General features: G+C 35.6%; 1 long non-coding RNA gene and 3 other non-coding genes across 4 annotated transcripts; 2 read left to right on the top strand and 2 right to left on the bottom strand.

Moving 5' to 3' along the window:
- Positions 1 to 3254: 3254 nt before the first annotated feature.
- LOC135117740 (uncharacterized) lies at positions 3255 to 8648 on the bottom strand. Its single transcript, XR_010277103.1, has 2 exons — positions 4811 to 8648; positions 3255 to 3939 (listed from the first exon to the last, which is right to left on the bottom strand). It is a non-coding gene; the product is annotated as an uncharacterized LOC135117740 (long non-coding RNA).
- Positions 8649 to 23278: 14630 nt separating this feature from the next.
- Trnag-gcc (transfer RNA glycine (anticodon GCC)) lies at positions 23279 to 23349 on the bottom strand. The gene has a single exon. It is a non-coding gene; the product is annotated as a tRNA-Gly (tRNA).
- Positions 23350 to 23565: 216 nt separating this feature from the next.
- On the top strand, positions 23566 to 23636 carry Trnag-gcc (transfer RNA glycine (anticodon GCC)). The gene has a single exon. It is a non-coding gene; the product is annotated as a tRNA-Gly (tRNA).
- A 1126-nt stretch (positions 23637 to 24762) lies between these two features.
- Positions 24763 to 24833, top strand: Trnag-gcc (transfer RNA glycine (anticodon GCC)). Its single transcript has one exon. It is a non-coding gene; the product is annotated as a tRNA-Gly (tRNA).
- The last annotated feature ends 661 nt before the right edge of the window (positions 24834 to 25494 follow it).

Here is a 25494-nt window from a genome sequence, read left to right as displayed (position 1 = left end):
ATTTAGACTTGAATAAACAGTGTTAATGTAAATATACCTAGTATAAATAAAATCTTTGGCAAAGAGATCAAATTGTAGTTACTTGAACTACGCAAATATTCTTAGACTAGTAAAATTCACTGAGCGTTTTGCTTCTTTCCTACAAATGCTTTGGTATGGAATTAAAATCGGAATGACGTGACTAAACTACATCTTATGACAAGACTTGAAACCTACAGTATTTATTCTTCTCATCAACTGACTTAACTCAGCTTCTTTAGTTACTCGATTCTACCTATTATCCCTGCCTTTTTCTTCATCGTCTTCGAGCGGAATCTGATAGGTAATCAAGTCTTGTTACATTTACAGCGGATTATGCCACGCGTATACGCTCAACAACCGCGCGGATAATCCGCTAGTTTGAAAGCGCTCTAGCGCTTCAGAAACGTTTTAAACATTTTGTCGTTTATCTTAACATAGAGCCCGTCTCTTCCTCGAAGATATATAGGAGGCGCATGATGATGGACATCAACGGCTTTCAGAACATTCAAGTACTGGTCCAACACAAGATGGGCTTTGCACCCATTGAGGATATACTGATTGCATCGCCAACGGTCGCCAAGTTTCAACTTGCAGTGACTACAGTAGACATACCGGTTGTACCTGATCAAGGACTTTCCTCCAACCAGGGTCATCCAGGTAGCTGGAAATGGAAGCCCTTACATCAGTAAGAGGTTTTACTAGAAGATAGTGTGGACTTAGATTTGTAGGGCGCGATAGGAGTTTTTAAATTGGAATCTGAATGTGCAAAATAAAATTTATTTGTTAACCATTGTTTATTGACGTTGCTTATATAAAATAAAGATATATTAACTATATCTCAATCTGTATAAGTGTTAAGTTGCCATATAATTCCAAAAAATAGAACACATGGCATAAGGTTTATGTCAAAACTAACAACTGTTATTGTCTTTTTAACAGGACTAAACTTTGAAACACAACAACGCTATCATCAATGTTATCTAAACCTTATAATAAAATCCGTGAGCTTGATAATACTGAGGAGGTCCATGGTTATGGTTCTCTCTATACCTGACGATGACTCCATCATTTATGATAACGAAAGCGGTACATTGAGTAGTATTTCTTTTGCAGCACCTCCAACGGCGACCGTTTCTAGTCATTGAATCTTTTCGAAAAGTATGTTGCTTGTACATCAGGAGTTTCGTACCATTGTTTGTAAGTATGAAGTTTGCTGGAAGTGGCATTACGAAGAGGGTTAACTCCATTACATGTTGGAGGATGGTGAAATATACAGGGAAGCTGGACGAAGAAGAGCAAGGAAGAATATAAGTAGATGTTTAGGTCTTAAGGGAGATAGCAAAGTAACTAAAAATGGGAATTTTGATTGAAGGTTCCTTCAGGAAGGTTTCCTTCAAAGGTGGCTATAAAAAACACCAACTTTTGAAGAATAAAGGAGATAGGAACTCAAGAAATCATGAAAGATAAAAACAAATAAGATAAAACGAATTTAATGAAATACGAGAATGACCAGAGATCTACGGGTAGCCCGAACCTACTTCTTCATTTTTATCAAAATGTGACATAATGTATAGGTAATATTCATTATACCTTTGCATATATGTAGACGGTTCTATACTTATATTAAAATAATACTTAAAACCTACTAGTCTAAACCTTAAAATAAATTCCGTCTTTGCAATAATAATTAACAGGTTCATGATTGTGATCTAGCTTAGTTCTGACAATGCGACCTTCTTTCTCCATGACAATAGCTGGACATTTGACAGCCCTCCTTCTCGTGCACCTCCATCGAGTTCCAGCTCTACTCGTCCGGCTTTTCTTGTCTTTGACTTTCCCATTATCGTTAGTAAAAAAATGCTGATCGTACAAAATTAACGTAGCACCCGTGTTCGTTTTGATGAAAGTCGCTGTAAGTGTTGAATTAAAACATTATTTTTTTTGCATATGTTACCTAATTGTCAGGAATAGTGGATATTGGGTTATACATATATACGTGTATAAACATAGTTTGGTTTAGAGAATTTATTTCACAGAGGTTTCTTAAAGGTGAGTATAACCTACCGAAAATGTTTTTAAATGAATTAAAATTATATGAACGCTTTTTCCAGCATATAATTTTTATTTTACAAATCAAATGACACTATGATATATCGTGGTAGACACATACAAAACCTACAGACTTAATTTATAATAACAAAACTGTTAAAAAATAAAAGATTAATTCACCATCACGTTGGAATGATTGCCGTCTTTTAAGAATTCATTATTCGTCAGAATGTCTGATATAAAAAAAAACATATTTTTAGAGAACATAAATAACAAGAATCAGCTCGAATTAAATACTCTGATTTAAATTACCCAAAATAAATAATCACGTACTTAAGTACCAACCTAATAAAATTAAATATAAACCAAGTACTGGAAGGTGTACCAACTTAATAAAAGATAAGTAATAAAAATCACAATTCAATCGATTTATACATAACATTAATTTTAAATAACGATTTGGCACACATTTTCATCAAGAAGGAAAACCCATTATGACTAGTTAAGTTTAAGTAATAGTTTTTCAAATAAGTACTTCTTATTACATACATGTATATTTAGTATTCGTCTAATGGATAACATAGACATATGTGATGTTGAAGCTATTTCAAAATGTCAAATACATTATAAGATATTATACGGTAAACGCTCACTTGAACAATCTTACTTTATTCGCATTACTAACGCCATCTCTTATCGTATAAAACGAACTAACAAATTACTCATTGCATCTATATGCCACTAGGTGGCGTTATTTACAAACAGTTTAAATATTGAATTAAATAATGCTATAAAAATGAGCTCTCACACCACACATACTTAAACTATAAGGTAAATACAACAATGATACCAAGAAAACCCATACAAGCAATAATTATATATCGCGCTTCAAAGTAACAGCATTAATAGGTACTATAATAGTTTTAATTATTATTAGTGCAATTCTATAAACTATGCATACTTATTTTAAGAACAATTTCTTCAATAAATATTCTCTATTAATTATTTAACTATGTACAAGAAATGCAAGATTACGTGTGAAACTACTGAGACCAGTCTGTCAAGATAAGTTTGTTTGCGCGCCAAAATCAGAAGCACGTACATAAATACACTGCGCGCGCACCACGATTGTGATTGGTCTTTCAATATTTTTCAATTTTTAAGCGGGAAAACAGAAACGTAAGTTTTGTCGTTCATAGATTAAATAATCGGATTTTATTTGGAATTTACCATGAAAATCTCATATTCAAGATCTTACTTTCGACATCACCAAGCACAGAACTGGCATAAGAACAAGACGCTACTAAGAAACGAGGCACTTCTGTTTCAATGAGATTTTCATTATAAATGATTGAAAAAATATTTATTCAGACCACTGTCCCTCAACAGAAGTTATAACTGGCCAAAGTAGTTCTGAACATCAATCGTTGAAGTTATACTTAGTATAATTGTCCTCATGATTGTGAAATCCTTTATGTTTGACATACCTTCCCTCGATGGTCGTTTGCACGCAGCTGTTGCACCCAAGCCGCTTGCGGTCCCTACAGGTCCAGTTAATGGTATTCTGGTATCTATTATTGATCCAATATTTGTTGTCGTTGTAAATCAACACCATGCTGCCAGTTCTATGTGACGGGAGGTAGTAAATACCTGAAAAAACCTTATGTCTTATTACCAGAACAATATTTATATTAGAGCTTATTTCTGTGGCTAGATTTTTCTAATGAAGAAAAGTACTAATGATAGGTACTTATGCTAAAGTTTGATGGGTTAAAGTGTGTGTGAACCAAAACAGTCGCATGTTGATGTTATCAAATGCAATGCTATGCAAAAAATCGTAATGATAACGCACAGCTACTTATAATTCACCTGTGAAACGGGGAATCAATTTGCACAAAAATAAACAGAAAACATATTTAAAATTAGTAATATAGATCTATATTTACAATTCATTATTTTTTTCTAAAACATTGTAAGTAAACAGAAAATAAAAACGATTGCTTGAGTTTCATTTAAGGACATCATTTCAATAGCAATAATTATTGTTTTTGAAAGTAGACAAATTATACATTCTTGTAATTCTTTTTAAAACGATTCGTCTATTTAACAATATATTGGCAATTCTGTCGAGTAAATATTTATCTACGCTAATCACATACACAGTTATAAGGCGGGTCAATAAAACCAACACATGTTTACCAGAATACTGTATTTCCTAAAATAGTCACATATTAATGTTTATCTACGAGCTAGCAGGTCCCTACATCAGAAACATGCGTTAGAAAAACACGTCATTACAAATTAAGTACATCACAATTTTTTGTAAAATAAAATATAATAAAAAAAAATGTGTAAAAATTAAAATGAAGATCACTACAGTGATAGTTTATTCAAGAAATTTTTATCTCTAATATATCTGCCGTCGTGACATTGCCGCAAACGGGGAGGTTCGTGTATATGTCGTCCACGGAATATTGATATATAATCTCTACCGTCTACACCCTTGTATGTGATGACGTCAGCACGGCAGCCATGGACGTCTCTTGAGGAACAGTACCACTGCTTCTTGCCATGGGCTTGGTGATTTTTCATATAGAATGTGAAACCGTTGAGTATTAGCAGGCCGGCGCCGGTCCTCCCAGGAATAAATTGAGCTGGCACTGTGAGCAAAACAGAATATTTAGTATACCTTGGGTATAATAAAAATCGCAATGATAACGCACAGCTACTTATAATTCACCTGTGAAACGGTGAATCAATTTGCACAATTTTGCACAAAATAAACAGAAAACATATTTAAAATTAGTCATTTAGATTTACATTTACATTTCATTATTTTTTTCTAAAACATTGTAAGTAAACAGAAAATAAAAACGATTGCTTGAATTTCATTTAAGGACATCATTTCAATAGCAATAATTATTGTTTTTAAAAATAGACAAATTATACATTCTTGTGATTCTTTTTAAAACGAATTCGTCTATTTAACAATAATATTGGCAATTCTGTCGAGTAAATATTTATCTACGCTAATCACATACACAGTTATAAGGCGGGTCAATAAAACCAACACATGTTTACTAGAATACTGTATTTCCTAAAATAGTCACATATTAATGTTAATCTACGAGGTAGCAGGTCCCTACATCAGAAACGTGCGTTAGAAAAACACGTCGTTACAATAAGTAAGTATATCACATTTTTTTGTAAAATAAAATATAATAAAAAAAAATGTGTAAAAATTTAATTTTTATTTATACTTATAATCTCTAATATATCTGCCGTCGCGACATTTCCGCAAACGGGGAGGTTCGTGTATATGTCGTCCACGGAATATTGATATATAATCTATACCGTCTACACCCTTGTATGTGATGACGTCAACACGGCAACCCTGGGTGTCTCTTGCGGAACAATACCACTGCTTCTTGCCCTGGGTTTGGTTATTTTTCAAATAGAATGTAAAACCGTTGAGTATTAGCTGGCCGGCGCCTGTCCTCCCATAAATAAATTCAGCTGGCACTGTGAGCAAAACCAGAATATTTAGTACACCTTGGAAATAATAAAACACCTTGTTTGTTTTATATGCATTTATTTAATTTGATCTCTGTTCATGCTGTCTTGACATTCTCATTAATTTGATGCTTTTGTCAAGAGAACATGCACAGAATTAAAGTAGTCTTAAAAATAAAGAAGTTAGATAGGAAGGGAAGTAAGGACAGGTAAATAAGTACACCAAACCGTCCATAATCTTTATTTGGAATCATCTACTTTTATTTTTAATCATTTTTTTTTTGTTGTCTTTATTTTAATAAAAAAAAAAACAGTTCACAACAATATCCTTACAATCTAAATAAATACGTAAATAATTTAACAAGTTTCAAATATTCGCGAATTTATATAAAAAATCGATTTTAAAAGTTTTTAAAAGTTTAAAGAAGTAATGGGACCATGGTTATTGAAATAATATTTTTCATCAAAGAATTTAAAAAATGGAGGAGATCTAAACGTCTAAACACAGATGAATATACTCATACTTTGTACGTGAATATGGCTAGTTAACAAATAACCAACAAATATTCAAGAAGAGGAAGAAATGCTTGGAAATTTAACTAAAGTTAGGTCCCAATCCTTTCTTCTTTAGAATGTTTTAGTCAAATTATCTTGGCTCACATCGAATACCATAACTGTGATAGGGAATTGAACCCTACAGGGTACAAATTAATTATAATAGTCACCACTTATTATAATTATCCATTCGAACACCATAATTCTTATTTATGATTTAGCAGGAATCGAACCTGCATACATCAAAATAATATGAATTGCAAAATAATTAAATGTAAATAGGGCTCGAACCTATTTAACATTATTAAATAGTAGTCTCCTCTCTGTTACAAGTATTTTATTTCTAAATGGGAATCGAACCCATACCAATATATCCAGCTATAACATTAAATCACTTCAGACATCTATTTTACTTATAAGCAAAACACAATCGCTTTATTTTTAAGCACATATTTGCAGCAAATACTCTTTTAGTCACATAACTACTTTAAACCACTGTCAGCTAAATGGGAGTCGAACCCACAGCCAATTGTTGATATTTTCTACTTTTTTTTGCTATAGGATTCGAACCTATAGTCTTTCAGTGTATGCCCAAAAAAGCATAGTTATAAAAGTCAGTAATATGTTAGGAGTCGAACCCACATATTATTATTCTTGAATCATTTTCATAAATGCCATGATGTTCACTTAGAAAAACGAAATCACACATTCTTGATTTTAATAGGCAGTTAAAAGTATTGGGGATCGAACCCAAACTATATGTTAAGCTTTGCAATAAAAAAACTTATACTACTTTAAAGTATTGGGACTCGAACCCAAAGTAAATTGTTACATTGCAATAAAGACTTATACTGTAAGTATTGGCACTCGTTATTAAAACTCCACATCAGTGGCCAGGTTTCTCAATACGAGGAACTTGTAATTTTAAACAAACATACAACATACATTATAAGGGGAACTAACTGATCCCTGCGGTTCTGCCCGAGTCCTGAACACACTATGCACCTGGATATAAATAAGCCTTTGTTCTTATTCAGGCATGTGTACCTTACATTACATGTGTACTTACATTTCAGTTAAATCGGTTCAGCAGTTTTACCTTTAAAGCCAGACGGCGTTGCTTTTGCAATTATACTATTAGTAATTAGTATTTGGGAATCGAACCCAATATTAGCAGTAAATACATACCAACGGCTCAAAACACCTTTTTTGTACTTACTGGTCATGGCTGATAATGTCTTATGCATGGGATTCGAACCCATTCTTTAAAAGCTTTGTAAAATTATATATATGCCGTCCTTTATTTCTAAAATAAAATATGAGTTGCGTACTTGTGCGACTTCTAAAGATTTGTTTGTATATATGAGAATAACAATAATAATTGTATGAGTATAACAATACGAACATACATTCATCCAAAGTAACATACTTAGAAGTATGTCTATTCATAAAACATATAATTTTATAGACCAGTTATGTTTCTTACTTACCTGATAGTCAAATAATGTTAAGAGAACAACCAAACTTTTACTCAAAAGTTTTAAGTAGCATTCAAGGCTTTTGCTTTTGAGTCAATCTTTTTGAGTATTTGTTCATTCCTTTGCAAGAGTTAAATGACTAAACAATAACAAAGTTTTTAAAGTATCATTTCATGCTTTATAGATAAAATAAGTTCCAGAAGACATTGTACAAGTATTTATTAGTGTTAAAAGTGTATCTATTAGCCATTTTCATGCACAAATGTCTCTCAGAGACCAAGTTCTAGACATCTGTGTCAATTTTGTAAGCTTAACAAAGTTCACACTTTTTATAACTAGATACTATTATTGTAGATCTTTACTCAGCGTTTCTTTTAGAAATCCTCCCATAGAAAACTTACTCGCTATTACTCACCGAACCGCAGCCAGGATATGTGAACAGGGACCTCATAATAGCGGGAAGAAAAACTAACCTCACCAACACACTTCACTGAGCAATATTACAACATTAACACATATAATTAACTCTAAAATCATTTCAAATACAGACACAACACTCATTTACACTATGTGCAAGAGTTTTAACCGCATTTTGAAACAAAAATACATACAAAACACTAAAAAACAATTTGACATTTTCAAGAGTAAAGATATATCTCTAAATCGCGTAGGGCAAGCACATTGCGTGGTATTTTACGTGTCGACAATAAATAATCGCGAACGCGGAATACTCAATCTCGATGCATTTTAGAAAATAAACGAAATAACATTATAAAAACAACAATAGTCACTTGGCATCGAGAGAGTTATTTTGACATTTATAGAAATACCGTCACAGTCGCAACCTATTCTATATCTACAGCGTGTAGATTCGAATCGACTTATCCGGTGACTATCTCTTTTTTTCCAAAAGCCATTTGGAGGATGCAATATGGTGCTAGAATGAGATGCTCATAGTGACTACTGGTGCTTTCGATAATTGAATGCAAATAGACGGATTAACTTAAATTTTCTGGCAAAGGAACTTTTGAAAGTACTGCCTAATCAAAAAGAAATTATACCCGATATAGTAATTGTTTCACATATTATTATCCTGACTCTTGTGCCGCATGAGATTAGTATTACATTTTAAATGTTTTTTTACTTGTTTTCAACAATGAAATAAAACATCTAAAACAAACTAGTTACATTACATCCAGCTTACTCTTGTATTAATGTGGATCTTGTAATAATGTATAAGTAATTGTGGATTGTCCCAACTTTTGTAGAGGTCCTTTATACTTTTCCATCATTATTCGCTGATTACATTTTGAAGCAAGCGCCTACAAGGCTCATTCCTTCTTACGATAGTGAAAAAATTGGTTGGGTGACAGAACATCTGAAGAATCAATTGAAATTTTTATAATGCTTAAATAAGTAATCAGAGAAATAATGTGTTGTGAGCATGGGAATTACTGATTAGCACAGCAATGCAATTTTACCTAAGAATGCAATGTAGGTAATAATTATCCTCGTATTCTTCCTTTACATGAAAGTTTATCTAATTTAGTTCCGCTGTTGCTGTCCCTTTTTCCCGATATCTATGCCCACATGGTGTTCAAGTTTCCTTATTTTTCTTCTCCTTCATGTTTTTCGTCATTCTATTCGTTCCATCTAGTAGTTTTGGGGCAGTACGGCTTCTAGGTGTGCTACAAATTATGTAATAAATGAACTACCACATTTACCTACTAAAATTAAAGAAACATGTAAGTATGTATACATATACATTCTTTTCTAGAATCTTCTTTAGAACTCAGAAGGAAACATTATAAGAAAAAAATAAACAAAATACTCGCTGGTGCTGCCATCTATCTTCAACTAGATACACTTTAACAAAAACTTGGAGATTTCTTAGTACGTATATTAATGAACAGATGTCTCTGAAATAAATTTTCCTTAAAACGAAGTTGTATCACAGATTACTATATAGTTACGTTGTATTATGAGTTGAGTTTATGTGAGTTTGTTGTAAATATTCTAGGTGTTCCTATTGATACCCAACCTGAATATTAAAATGTAGGTATACCACAATGTTTACTCACGAATAAATAACTAACGAAATGGTAGATAGATGGCGGGTCGATCGAATTTCTTTTCAACTCAGGATATTTTTTTTATAATAAAAGTAATTGGACCTATTTACCTCAGGTAATATAACAGGTGATACGTTACGTATAGATAAAAAATACTGCGCGATGATTATCTTGAAGTAGCTATTATAAGTAATTTACTTAAGACCTCCTTGTGATCACATCTTGCAGTACCTAGGTATCATTGAGTAGGTATGTTCCTACCAACCTACACACCAGTAGTTTCCCCGCGGTTTCACTCGCGTCCCGGGGGAACTTCATTCTCTACCCTGTTAACATACCTAACCTCTGTTCCTGAGGGATAGAGCTTTCCAACCGTTCAGTAGTTTCGGAGCCTCTAGCTAGAGTACAGACAAACAATCGTTTCCTCTTTATTATAAGTATACCTATAGAATTGGATAGCTGACTAAGTCACTTTCATTTATCATTTTAATGGAATATTTGATTTCATTTTTTATTTATAATAGAAACTAAAGAAGAAAGTATAGGTACAGTTTGACGTGAAAATAGCTTGCGTTTTCACATATAGGTACCTATTGCATTCAGAGTAACAGATCTCCACAGTTCAATAAAGTTATGAATTTGACTCCATGCAAACTAACGTAACTCTATGCAAACAACTAGGTGAGTCAATACCACGTAAATACCCTATTACATTCAGAACCCTGCCGAATCCTGCAAAACGTAGGTGTGCACCTACACAAACGGATAATAATCTCGTTAATCCAGACCTACAGAGACCTCCGTTTCCCATTCATCATGGGTCAAAAAGGGGAGCATTACTTTAATCGCGCGCTTTGTAGATAAATTGATGGGATCTGTGATTACACACACGCACACATGCTTAGATATTTACACATACATATATAGCTAGGTATATGGGTAGAAGTACCTACCTATATCGTAAAGGTACAGGTAGATGCATGTGTTGTCGGAAAAATCATAAATATCCTAGGAGATATTATAAACTCTCATAGGATTCTAAACGAGAGATAAATTGTATTATAATTACTTATAACCACATTTTCTTAAATTGATAACCTTACCGAACTTACCAAACAAAACAAAAAAAAACCTACCGGAAACGCGATGTGCGCTCTGATTAGTAACAAAAGTCAGAAGCAATAGGCTAGTTTCCTAAAAAATAATAATTAGTCCGTCTTGTAGATTGTCCAAAATTAAGCGATACGTATTTTTTCTTTTTTAAATTGGATCAGAACTTGTTAAGATATAGCGTGTTAAAGTTGAGTGTGACGTCACAAGTTGCTACAATTTTCAGGACACTGTGACGTAAAAGGCCCCCACTCCTAATTTTTGAAGTGTATTATCTTTGTCATTTTATGTTTAATTAAAAAAAGAAAAAATACGTATCCAATATTTTTTGATTATCTAAAAAGCGGACTAAATATTATTTCATTATTTCGACCCTGGACACTACCCTAGCCCCGTGATACCAACATTCTAAAACAAAAGGCCAATTTTTTGTTACACGCAACAAATAAACTGCAATAACTACGAATACGATTTAAAAATAGAATTTCCGTTCAGAAACAAAAGCGGCCACTCCAGCTTAGTGGACAGACACAGTTATTGGATTTTAATCGGATGAAAGAATAAAAAGAAATAAAAAATAAAAGTAAACTAAAGCGATGCTAGCGCCGCCTGGCGAACGGCGCCGGAACGCCAAATATCCGCTTCAATCAAATTCAGTGCGCTCGTGTTTGTCTATATTGAGGATATAGAGAAGAACTAGATAAGCTATAATCTACAGAATATAATATTTAGGTAGGATTTTTCTTCTCATCAGGCTTACGTTCAGTAGTTGAAGGCAATTGGCTGATATGATAATAATGTTGATGATGACGTATGTAAGTAGGTACCTAATTAGTAGGTAAGAAAGCAGAAAACTAAGAATACTTATCTCGCTTTTTTTGGTGGGAAATCATCGAATTCTCCTGTGGGTGCAATGTGAGGGAGTTTCAGACTCTTACTGACTAAAGCCCGACATGTTCCTTCTGGAGCCCATTGTGTACCAACCAGGTCCGCGGTAACACTTTCTATCCTCCTAAACTGTAATTCTGGACGTAGTATCGCGTTTTCAAGACAAGGTTTTTTCCCAAAATCTTTCTATTATTACGTTACAAAAGACGTTTGTAGGCACCAAGTTTACAAAGTAAGCTTACCACAGAGATTTATTTTGATATTTTCACACACGAAAGGGTTCTTTGTAAGTGTTCAAGTGCTGTAAAAACACATGACGTTTACGTTTTCATGAGTGGGACGTCGTCGGTTCCGTATCTTGATTATTGTAGGTTTGATCTAAAATTGATTGGATAGTAGACTAGGCATTTAATAGGTCTACTAAAGTCAAATTGGACTAGTCAAACTAGACTATTGATCTACTAGTGACACGATGAGACACAACTTTTTGGCTGCATTCATTCAATAGTAGTTTAACTACTACGTTAATGACTGAAAAAAAATAAAGAAAGTCCTGTTACAAATATACCTAATAGTATATAGATACCGAGGTGTACGGACACGTTATACAATTGGCTTGGAGAACCCTAAAACGAGGCCCTATTAGGTACCATGAAATGAGATTAGGTAAGATTCTTTCGTGAGTAAAAAACATAAAAGGGTCAATTTAAGAATACCGGTTGAAATAGGTTTTACTCCTGAACAAACCGGTCTCCGCAATTTTTCTAAAACAACAATTTCACTCGCGCATCTTTCAGTTTGAAAAATATTTTCGTTGTTGAACGGTTTTAGAAATTTTCGCAGTTTTCCAAGCGGAATGAATTGAATAAAATATACTTTTGTATGAAATACAGCAACAAATGAATTGAAGACAAAATATTATTGGACTGTTTTGTTTGTTCAGTTTGCTATTGTAAATTCTAAACGTACCTTCGAAACAAATGGTCATGTATGTGAAGCATAATCTATCAATAATAAAAAAAGTATTAAATAGGTTTATGAAATTGTTTTTTCTAGTTTTTAAGCCTGTCAAATCGAATTAACTGAGAATGGCAGTGACTTGGGAAAACACATCGAATTTTAATCACGTTATTATACAGACAGAAAATACAGACAAATAAAAGTGTCCAACTTTGTTACCTAACCCAATTTAATCCTCTGGGTAGAAAAGTTACCATCTACGAATTGAAGGTTACAACAGAAAATTCAATAAATATGTTTTCAAATATAAATACAAACGTAGGATATAAAGTCGTCCAACGGACGCGACGACGCGTAGATACGTATTCAGACAGGAATTTAATATCTAGATACTGATATTTTCGGAGCTGAATTTTTGATCTTGTGTTAGCATCGTAATTGGAGCATGTGACAAAGTGGACTTGCCATTCAATGATGATGATCTCCTCCGAGCCAACTATCGGCCACGGCGGCTGTTTTTATATAAAGAGATCAGCCAACCGCGCAGGACATAACCTCGCATCCACAGTAGCTGCGCTTACGACAGATACAACAACGAGGCAGTAACGCATTATAATATCTACCTATGCAAAAAAGTCAGCCAATTTACAAGGGGGATGAGGCAACAAAACAAATAGTGATACCAACTTAGCTTACTAAACTAGACACATGACTGTGAGCGGTGGTCTCGGACCTTCCTCAGGCGTGCGTTTACCAAGCACGGCAATGTCGTATCCAGTTGGTAGACTAGTAGAAGCTATCGGATTGTATCTGTCGTTCAGTTTCGCATAATATCCTTTTGAAAGGACGGCATGGGCGGCAGTTTTCATTACTTTTATACCCTTAGCTTGGGAAGGCCTGCCTTATGTAGTTTTTTTCTATTGAAACTCCTTGAAGGTGACCTATTCATTCCTTTCCATATTATGTTTTGCATTCTCCGCGACGTAATTCCGAAGGTTAAGGAAATAAGGAGAAACGTATTAACATAAGAGCAGAACGTACTGCTCTTATACTGGTTATTATAATTTGAAATTAACACTATCAGGGTGAAAATGTACGTACTAATATAGGTACTAATATATATTATATAAACAGATTTGATTGTTTTTTTTACCTATATTACTCCTCTCTCTCTTTCACTGTTAGGAAGGTACATACTCACGGGAAGAAGTTTCCCCGGGTCTGAGTGAAGTGATAAGTAAACTTACAGAATGCATTCGTTTATTATGTAATAAACAATATACATGTAACTTAATTGATTAAGCGGATAGTTATATAAAATTTAACACATCCAGTACCTAATAAGCACAACATATCTTCGTAATTAGCTGGTTCCGGCATTTGGGCGGTCGGTAGCTGGTACTGCAACGGGTCTGGATTTCACGACTTTGATTAAGCATGCCGCTGTTTTAACTAACTATTTGTGTTGTTTCAATCACGACAAACTGACTCGGAATAATTAATTGGGTAGCTGTACGACTGAATCAAAAGAGTACGGAAGAAAAGAGATGTTTTTCAAAATACGAATACAATATGTACTTTATCTTTTCCTTTCCCAATATTCTATGTATCAGGTAATTTTCTTAGTAGTGATAAAATTTTGACAATAGCCCCTTAGATGTAGGTACCTATACTCCATTTAACATAAAGGGGTCTACACACCAAAGCCGCTGACCCGGCGGCTTAGTGCCGGCGGGTTAACCCGGCGGCTTCAGAATGTCCAAGCCGAACGACTTTACCGGCGGCAATGCCGGCGGCACGACAGCCGCGGCATGTGGTGTTCTAGTAATTGCCAAATACTCTATGAAAGCCGGCGGGCAACTGACTGAGTAAGTGGAGAGGGATGCCGGCGGCATCGGCATGCTGCCCCGCCGGCTTGCCCGCGCGGACGCAAGCCGGCGGCTTTGGTGTGTAGACCCCTTAACATTAGAAATTTAAGTAAACCTTTTTTACTGTTTGTTCAACCGATTTTGACTTCTATTCCGTAGACAAAAGAACGGAATTGAAAGCAAAATAGTGGTTACAATACCAAGTATTTACTGCAGCCGCCATTAATCATACTACTAACGCAATAGAAGTCAAAATCGGTTGAACAAACAGTAAAAAAAGGTTTACTTAAATTTCTAATGTTATTTTAAATGGAGTATAGTCTCAAATTCCTATCTCTAGTTAGACCATAGACATAATATTAGTAAACAGGACTGCGCATATAAACCCAAAAAACGAGCCGAGTGAAACAGTTAGTACGGAGGCTGTCTGTCCCTTTCTAATAGGGTGACTATGAGATTAAGCTATGTGAGACAAATCCGAATTTGCTAAGATTATTAAACACAGATTGGTATTGAAGTTTTAACTTACGCAGTTTGTGACCTTAAGATACTAATAAAGGCTTTTAATAATTAGCGGGAATTAGCAGTATAAAAGCAGGAAGATTCGAAGTGAAGACTGTTTTTTTTGTATATCTACTTCATATATAGACTGCTGAGCCATTTATGTCGCCTTTTTTCTTTTTTTGGGAAGCTATAACAATAGCACAACAGTTTTAAAATCCATCACCCATATTTTGACTCGTTACAAGAATTCATGGGCACCCTAGTTGTTTGGTTTACGAAAATGTTATTATTAGCTTACCTGTGGAACGATATATTGCAACCACCATAGGATTCACTTTTACAAGTATAAACGCAACACTTTTTCACCATTTAAATAGTTTAAATTGATTTAATACAAAAAATATAAACAAAATTTTTAATGCTGATTACGCGCCAAGAATGTTTAGGGTTACCGCTATAAAAAAAAAAACAAAAAAAAATTATGTTGTTTATGTTTTTATAATAAATACGAATAAATTAATGCGATTGTTATTAATTTGTTGACTTACAATTGTTAAAATAAGATAAAAATTTTATGTGATTCAATTGTTTTTTGGGAAGACAAAACTTTTGATCACAACATTGTTTTATGCTGGCAAGGTGTTAGAAAGAGACAAACAGCCTCCGTTCGAACTATCCCTCTCGGCTCGGATTTGCCTCTGTGTATTATGCAACCAATTTAGTACCTTATTGCTTTAGAATAGAGTTCATTTTCGTAAATATATATTTTGAGCGTGCGCAATCTTGTTTAATAATATTATATCTATGAGTTAGACAGAATATTGAGAACAGCACTAACAAAAAGTTTTTTTTAAAATAAGAACGATATATTTTTCATAATTGGAATTCAAATAAGAAAGACTGGTTGACTTTTTTATCATTTTTATTTCATTTGGAATATGGAATTGTGGTATTACATTGCTGTAAGAAAATACTAAAACGGGATGTTAAAATATAATCCGATTACCGGTAGAGGGAATTTCAAGATTAATTTTATTAATGAATTCTTTCTTCCATCTGTCGAGCAATTTATGTGAACAATATGGGATTAGAATGGATAGCACATTTTTATTTTTTTGAAGTTGAGCCAAAACAATATGAATTAATAATTCTTCATGCTTGGCTTTTATATTTATTTTTGCCTCTATAGGTGATGGCTACTATTTAAACTACTGTGTATCGAAAGTTACATAATGATATACATATATTATTGATGACTAGCTGTTGCCCGCAACTTCGTCTGCGTGGGCAATATAGAATAGGCAAAATACTACTTATCCCGTAGGTGCATTCTTTCACGTGACAGTATAATTAGGATTAGCACTTAGCAGTCGCATAGATTCATTGATCAAGGTTGTGTTGTGGATGTGACCATTTATCTAAACAAAAGAAGTAAAGTTTGTGACGTTGTGAATATCTCTGGATCTAGTCAGCCAATTTGGAAAATTATTACGTATGGTGCGTAAGTAATTTTCACAGGAAACAGTTATAATCTATGTCTATATGCTTTGAGTCTGACAAAGCTGTCATTTGTACATTTTCTGCAGCTGCTGCGACTAATCAGAAGCCAGAAAGTCTGTCAGTCTTACCATGGATATCGGCTTGTGTAGTTGACTGGATTGAAGATAGGTAGATAGGTAGTCGCTCCAAGCAAAATATTGGTACTCAAACAGATTCGGTGACTGGAAGCCCAACACCAACATAGTTGGGGAATAGCTGGATGGATGAGTCATCATCATCAGCAGGCGCATAGGGTAGGATAGTTTCACTACTGGGGAGAAACACTTGTATGACGGGGATTTTCTGTGCACTTACTCACTATGGTAAGGTTGACCCCACATTAGGCGTGCGCGATCCTCGGGCGTGTGAGTAGCGCGGCCCGCGGGCGTCGCGAGCGCGCTGCGTGAACGTCGCGTTTTGCTGCCCTGCGGCATGTGTGAAGAGTGCAAGCGACGCGCTCGCGGCGGGCACGCGGCGCTCGAGTTGCGTTCTTACCCCTTCGCCCGCTATCCCCGCCGCCCGCTAAACGCCTTAGCAGTTAAACGTCAAGGAGAGCGGCGCGTGCGCGCCGCGAGCGCGCTGTAGGTAAATGCCGCAGGGCAGCAAAACGCGACGCTCACGCAGCGCGCTCGCGATGCACGCGCGGCGCCCGCGCTACTCACACGCCCGAGGATCGCGCACGCCTAATGTGGGGGAGGCCTAAGCCGGGACTCCACCGAAATGTTTGCATTAGTTCACGAATAGGCAAAATGTACGTATCTGTGAGAGTCCATTTCATGTGTTCGTACTTGAAACCTGCAGTTTTGCAAAATGTACGCTTGCAATTTGTCATTTCTTGGTGGAGCCAGCAAATCGAAAGAAACATAAGTGTTGTATACTGTGCGTCACTACCGCACACCGGGAAAATTTCGCTCTTGCGGAGGACGTTTATATACCATATTTTGTGTCACACAGGACGACAGTAAGTATCAACCGAAACACTTTCAAAGATCTGATGAACGAACAAATCAGACCTGACTTGGTCACCTGGGGCCAATCAGAGCTCTATGAAGCGATCATATGCTTTGGCTCCTACTGTTATTGTGGTTTCTGAAAATTTATTCACCTCATTCAACGATGAATGTAATTCTGATGGTACTATTAAGAACACTTGCTTAGCGCAGAAGCTGACGTTGGCAGGTCGACTCTTTTGACTTCTCGAATAGGATACCATTGGTTTTTGTGCAATGCACACCTGTAATGCATTCTGGATTAGGATAGGATACAGGTGGATAGGATTTGCAACAGAGAACAATTCTGTCTTTGTGATTAAATGACATCAAACGTAGTTTTATATAAAAGGTGTTTTTTTAGACTTGGCTCGGATCTTACTGAGACTGTTCGTAATCGTGACCAGTGTATTTGCGATCAGAAGTTGAAAGTAAGCATGTCTCTGGTATGCGACGCGCAATTTGTGCGTTTTCAGACGCATAAAACATTTTACGTGTATATGGTATTAAATCGAGAAAGCTCCCATTTCTTATCTGCACTTTGTATCTGGGCTTGTTCACATTACCTACCTACCTCACGCTTAGCAGCGCTTGCTAAGATTAAGTTTACATATTTTGCATCAGAAAAAATAATTAAGGTCTACTTAATACTACTCACTCAAAGTAATTTGTTTTAAGGCCACCACATTAGTGGAAGATAAGCTAAACTATGTTTATGAAAAAATCCTGATATGAACTCCATCTGTAACTTTAAATGATAATTAATTGTTCCACTAAAGTCATCATTTTTGACATAATGTTCAAAAAATAATTTAGATGGCACCGTTTTACATTTGGCTGAGAACTATTAATTTTCCTTTCATCAAGATAATAATTATAATTGTATTTTGATGTGGCACGGCAAACTGACAAACACTATTGGAATGTCTATCGAAAAATTACACTACGTGTTAAAATGTGGTGAATTACGGAAAATACACAACTCCATCTGTTGAAATAATAATCCTCTATAAAGAATGTATGGTAATTTATTGTCATTTACCACCTCGCTCCTTTGACAAATTTTATGTATTTTATTTAACACAGATGGAGCTACTTTAACCTTGGCTAAACAAAATTTTCATATTTTTTTTTTCTTCCGAAGTTACTTATGAAGGTGTGATTTTCTGTGTAAAGGTTAATAATAGGCCGATCAACTAATATAAGTACAACATTCAAATGTACAGTTTTGACAAACAGATTGCGTGTCGTAATATTTTACTTCTTGAATTCACTAAATTAATCATATCTTTTGATAGAGTGAATCGATTTCGATGAAACAAAAACTAAGTAATACCTCAAGTTACGTAGATTTTTTGTATATAAGCATTGTCTCCATTGAATTCGTAGATTTTGCGTGAATCCCGAACGAACAAACAGATAAACAGATAAACAGACAAACAGACAAACAGACAAACAGACAAAAATGACAAAAATGATGGAAATGGGTTCTGTTAGTTATCCTTTAACATGCTGGCTATTTTTTTTCTCAATTTCTGCATTGTACAAAAATTACTCCTCTACAGATTTATTATATGTATAGATTTGTTGGTTAGTAGTTCCACCAATTCGAGAATTATAAAAATGTGTGCGCAACAGTACCTTGACCATGACGAGGAATACAGAGCTCAGATTGGCCCAAAAACGAACCACAAAGAACAACATTAAATAATTTCGAACAACAATAAAACTTATAATCGGATCTTAAATATAAAGCAGCTTAATTAATCTAAGCCCGTTATCCTTCGCACCAGACGTTATACAAAAACTCTCTTGAACTTAGGAAGGGCTGCAAAAAGTCTGTCGTGTCCCTTGAGGCAGGTTGTTCACAAAAACGAGGTCTGCTTACTTTAACTCCACGAAAAACAAAGGTTCGATCGATATTTCACGAGTTTCTAGCCTTTTTTCAACTATGTTGGGTGGGGGCGGTTTCCAGTCTAAATAAATGCAACTGAGGACCAGTGTTTTGTATGCCCCTACTGCCTATTTATCTGACCTCTTCAACATTGTTATCCAGACACCATATCCCTTGTTAAGTCTGGGTGTCAGAATTTCTGGCTTCTACACTACCTGTAATAATTGCCCAATATGTTCAAATAACAGCTGAGACACTTCGAAACACGGAGGAACTTATCATGACAAGATGACCATAGAGCATATTATAAAGCTGAAGTTTGTTTGTTTGTTTGAACGCGCTAATCTCAGGAACTACTGGTCCGATTTGAACAATTCTTTCGGTGTTAGATAGCCCATTTATCGAGGAAGGCTATAGGCTACTTTTTATCCGGGTTCGTGCAGAGGTTCCCACGGGATGCGGGCGAAACCGCTGGCAGAAGCTAGTTATTTATAAAATAACCTAATAGTCAGTAAACGGTTCTCTCTTGCTTTGAGTTTAGCCGGACATAGGGGACATCGGGAAATTGGCTGGCTACGGAAATGGACAGAAAGCACTGAACTAGCCCCGAGCGTCTATATTGTACTAGCTAATCCCCATGGTTTCACTCATATCCCACAACACTTTGTACGATAGTTCATATCTTTATCATCATAATCTCTTATATTTTGGCGTATATTCAGTCCAATTTATGATCTGTTCTTTTGTTTGTGGGTCTATTTTGTATTAAAGGAACTACTAAACCTATATAAATGAAATTGAAGTCATTGATAATTTAGAGCCTGACGGACATACGCAGGAAAAGAAATGTGTAAGATCGTATTAAAGAATATAGGTTAGAAAAAATTATCAATTTATCTCCTATCTTCTATATACGAGTGTTATGACAATACTCCTGAAGCTATTTTACCTGTTCCCGACTACGAACCGTGATAAAAAATAAACTGTGATATAGGTACATGACCACAACTAAAAAGTTTAACAATAACAAAGCTTGCGTGGTTTTGCCAATATTCCGACCATATTCAGTACATCTATCGTAAGTCAAAGGTTTTTACGATAATCTTCGTACTGTTGTTGCGAATAAAATTGTCTTGGATTAGGTTTATTACGTAAATGGCCCATAAGGGCTCGTTTGACTCGATTTCGAATTGAATTTTGGGCTTTTTATTGGCAATAAGTTGAGTATTTGGTGGCTTAAAGATGTTTTTTCGTATGTCGTTCAGAGGTTACTGAAATACTCTATGTAAAATGGTCAAAATTGCTAAAATCTTTCATAAGTTAGACCTTTTGTATTTTTGATTTTAGTCTTCAGTTAGTTAGTACTTTAATTTACTTAGTTCTATTGCTAACTGCATCTCAACTTATGAAACCAAAAAGTATGAAGACATCATTGCCTATAGAATATAAATACATCCATTTGAACCAGTACTTCTAACAGTAAGTATCGCCGAATCAAAACGTATAAAAACATACGACCGCTTACACAAACACATAGAATCCTAAAACCCTTTTAACTTTGTATAAGGAAAACTGCCGTCAGATCACCATCAGATATCACCAGGAACATTGGAACTCGCGACACGAACCTTCTGATAAAATTCATACGATTACAATCCAACTTAATTGGGTAACTTGACTACTGACGTCGTCATTGATAAACGCCTGAAAACTATTGTTTTATTAGTTTTGTATTGATGAGAAAATTCCATATTTTATTCACGTTTACAATTATATTTACGTTTACATATTTCCAAAAATAAAAAAGGGGGGAAAATTAAAACTAAGTATTAAAATATTCATCCGCATCGCTGTCAGCGGGGATCGTGCCCAAAAGGCTGGCTGCATTGCCACGCTGGATGGCAATGCATATTCTTTGACCGAAGTATAGGCCAGCCTTTTGGTCACGGGTGGACTCCACTAATCGCTTACTGATTTCTCAAAAGAGTCTGTGGGCACTTACTTATATTTAGACAAAAAAAATAATAAAAACATTCAAATCGAAAATGAGGCTAATTTTGTATGCTTATCGTCGTCCTGCAACTTTACCCAAAAAACATTACACAGGAAAATATTACGCAAACATATATATTTAAGTATAACACATTTAGATAATTCGTTTCGAACCTATTTCCATAATAATACATGATGTAAAACACGTCCGTGTTGGCAATTTCTTTGAAAATATCTTACATACAGAATATAGATACAGCAATAATTACACTGTAAACCATATTCTCTTGGGAAATTGTTCATAAGATGGGAATAAATAAGATTATAACTTTATATCGAGAGGTTCTCAGAGGAAAACCTGACTTTCCTGTGAAGTTAATTGATCTACGTTCATTTCTATTAGCTGGTTACATTTTGTGAAATACCAGCTCTCGCCAGCGGTTTTAGTCATGTCCTGTTTGAACTACTGCTCGTACCTGGATAAAATATAGATTATATTATTTGGGAAGAGTGTATAGCTTTCCAAAAGTGAAAGAATTTTTCAGTTTCGAAGACTTTAGAGACAAAAATAAAAACAAAAAAGAATACGCTACAAAAGAGGTGCTTCTTAGGATTCACACGCAGGCGCTTCGGGTGATCGGGCCTTTCTGCCTTAGTAAATAAATTATAATAAAATAAATAGTTGATAAATTAGTGACGAATAAAAAAAATACTAACAAACCCGCCTAAAACGAAAAAATAACCGAGTCAGCTTAAAAAAATGTGTGTAATAATCCACATTATTTATACGCTGGCCCAATAAATCCGGTTTCACAGGCGATTCCCAGCTAATATAGATTGATGGCACACCAATATGTTGGCACGTCGACTGCCCGCCACAAATAAAGATTGAAGACTTCTTTATAAACTACGTACAAGCTGTTTTCCCGCGGTTTCACCCGTGTCCCGTGGGAACTACTGCCCGTAACGGGATAAAATATAGCTTATGTTACTCGGGAAGAATGAAGCTTCCCATCTGGCTAAGTATATCTTGGACACCAATGGCTGATAAAAAGGTGAAGGAAAACATCTTGAGGAAACCTGGACTATAAAGTCTGAAATCACCAACCGCATTGAGCAAGCGTGGTGATTAATGCTCAATCCTTCTCCGCGTGAGAGGAGGCCTGAGCCCAGCAGTGGGACGATAAAAAGGCTGTAAAGGTTCCGAAACAACTGCACCGGTTTGAAAAAGTCTTTCACAGTTGGGAAGCTACACTCTTCCCGAGTAACATAGTACACAAACAGGCAATAGTTTCCACGGGACGCGGTCGAAACCGCGGGAAAACGGCTAGAAATAGACATAGCTAATATTGAACGATTTTCAAGTTCTTTAACTATTGTATAGCGAATACCAATAGAACTAGGTTTCGAAAATTGACTGCTCAATGCTGAATATTCAAACGTTTGTAAATTGCATACAATGATTGCATTTAGATTCTTCAATAGATCTAGTTACAAGCATGATCGGTATCTGATTTGAGTTTATATTGGAATGATGTACCCGTGAATTCATAAAAAACGAGTGCCTACGTTTATTTTATTATTGTTGATAGGCACGCCATAGATTTGACAACTAAGTATATCCCCTGATGATAAGCAACGATGTAGGTTATAAACCTTATTGAATAATCAGTAAAACTATCTAATTACCACTATTTATATTGGTACTATTTCAAGGTACGGTTTTTTTTTACATATAAATATGTTGAATCTACGTAGGATTTACAATCTTGTTTTACTGGGACCTCAAAACATCGAGATTATCTCGCGAGATCCACAAATAATGAATATTGCAAAAAAGAGATACTGCATCGGCCGGGAATCGAACCCGGGCCGCCCGCGTGGCAGGCGAGCATTCTACCACTGAACCACCGATGCTCATACTGATAGTTACGAATCACAGTTTTATAAAATAACTACACATAGTCTTACTTCATAATATTGAAGAGGTTTAAGATGATAAGGCACATTCACTTTTGTGCAATCCGTTAAAAGTACCACGAAACACACTGCAAACCACCTAGGATGTACCTACATCATAAGTGAAAGGTAGAACGTTGCATTTCTAACAGTTATTGATGAGCATAATCATAAGCATCGGTGGTTCAGTGGTAGAATGCTCGCCTGCCACGCGGGCGGCCCGGGTTCGATTCCCGGCCGATGCAATATAGTTTTTGAGGATCTTGTTTGAAATAGGTACTTTTAACTTTTTGTGGATCCTGTTTAAAACAGGAACTTTTACGTTTTTTTGAAATAGGAAGAGGTTTTGAATTCCTTTTAAGTGAAATGGGTTTTCAAGGTGGTGGACTTATCAAATATAGGTTTTAGTACTTCCTTTGGAAATCATAAGTTTTGCCGTTTGCCTAAAAGGCTTTTTTTTCGTTGTCGCTGGGCTAAAAATGCTATTACGGATCGGGGACAGGAGAGGGGTATGTGGGACTCCCCGGTAAAGGCGTTCTCGGTATACCCACTAAAAAGGCCCAGCGGCACTCCGACCTCGCCTAAGTGGAGGGGGTCTGGGAATCTATGGCGTCCAGTCTGCCTACTGGCCTTTTGCCTATGTTGAGCAGTAGACTTCTTATGACCTGGAGTTGACATTTGACCTCTTGGTCTTGGACTTATTTTATCTATAGTATAGTGCAGGGATGGCAAACCTTTATTGACTTACGTGCCAAATTAGATAAAAAACACAATGATAATTATAGAAACGTGCCTTTATGACAAATAGTTAACATCAAAAGGTAAAAAATTATGAAGAAGGGACTTGTCTCTGATGCGCAAATGTTCATAAAATCTTGTAATATTAATGCTCAGATATCTTAATAAATAGGCTCTGTTCGGGATATGGGAAGTAGTTCCTATGTGATCCGATTGATTCTACGTGAAACGTGGTTATGGTATATAATTTGAATTGAAAACTTGGAAAATAATGGCGTGCCCAAATTATTTAGCTGCGTGCAACTACGGGCACGCGTGCCATTGGTTCGCCATCCCTGGTATAGTGATATAAAAGTATAATACTGTCTGGTATTAAAATAAGTTTAGTTCGATGGTCATAAATTAGCGTACATAAAATTAATATTTTCAAAACTGCAATATGCAGGTATGTACTTACCTATAACTAGATAAAATACCTACTTACACTAATTTCTCTGCATACGTTGTCGTAATGTACGAATGGTTAATTCAGCAGATTGTAAAGTCTGCTAAGTATTTCTTAGATATTTGTGAAAGTATAGTTTTTTCCGTCTAATCTACAAAAACTGAGAAGTTTTCTTTCTTTAATCATGAGCATCGGTGGTTCAGTGGTAGAATGCTCGCCTGCCACGCGGGCGGCCCGGGTTCGATTCCCGGCCGATGCAGTATCCTTTTTTTGCTCCCTTAATTTTTATCTTTCAGTATCTGCTAGTTCCCAATTCTCATAATTATTTGTTTTTGACATGCAGCAGTTATTGAGCAGTATACCTTTTAATCATATACCTAGTCTCTTTCAAACGGCTTTCAGTCTAACTGTAGTAGTAAACTACGTACCTTGTAGCATGCGGATACTGAAATCTTCCGTAACCCGAATGCAGGCTCCAACAACCAATGAAAATAAGCTACTACCAAGTTTTAGAGCATAATGATAAGAAACCCATTCAGGCGACCTGACCCGGACCTACCCCAATCTGGCGACCTCATTTTTCATATGACATCATTCTCCGAGCCTATTCCCATTATTCCCAACCACCTATGTTGGGGTCGGCTTCCAGTCTAACCGGATTCAGCTGAGTACCAGTGCTTTACAAGAAGCGACTGCCTATCTGACCTTCCAACCCAGATACCCGGGCAACCCGATACCTCTTGGTTAGACTGGTATCAGACTTACTGGCTTCTGGTTACCCGTAATGACCACCATAAGTAATTGGGATTTTATAAGGTGCTACAAACTGATGTTTCTCTTGATACGCGGTTCAATGCACTATGATGACCCAACATATAATTATGTAGCGAGGTCAAATCAAGGTGAAAGGTGGTCTTGCG

The sequence above is a fragment of the Helicoverpa armigera genome, chromosome 14, assembly GCF_030705265.1.
Source record: "Helicoverpa armigera isolate CAAS_96S chromosome 14, ASM3070526v1, whole genome shotgun sequence".
Taxonomy (NCBI): domain Eukaryota; kingdom Metazoa; phylum Arthropoda; class Insecta; order Lepidoptera; family Noctuidae; genus Helicoverpa; species Helicoverpa armigera.
This window is presented reverse-complemented; position numbering and strand designations above follow the sequence as displayed.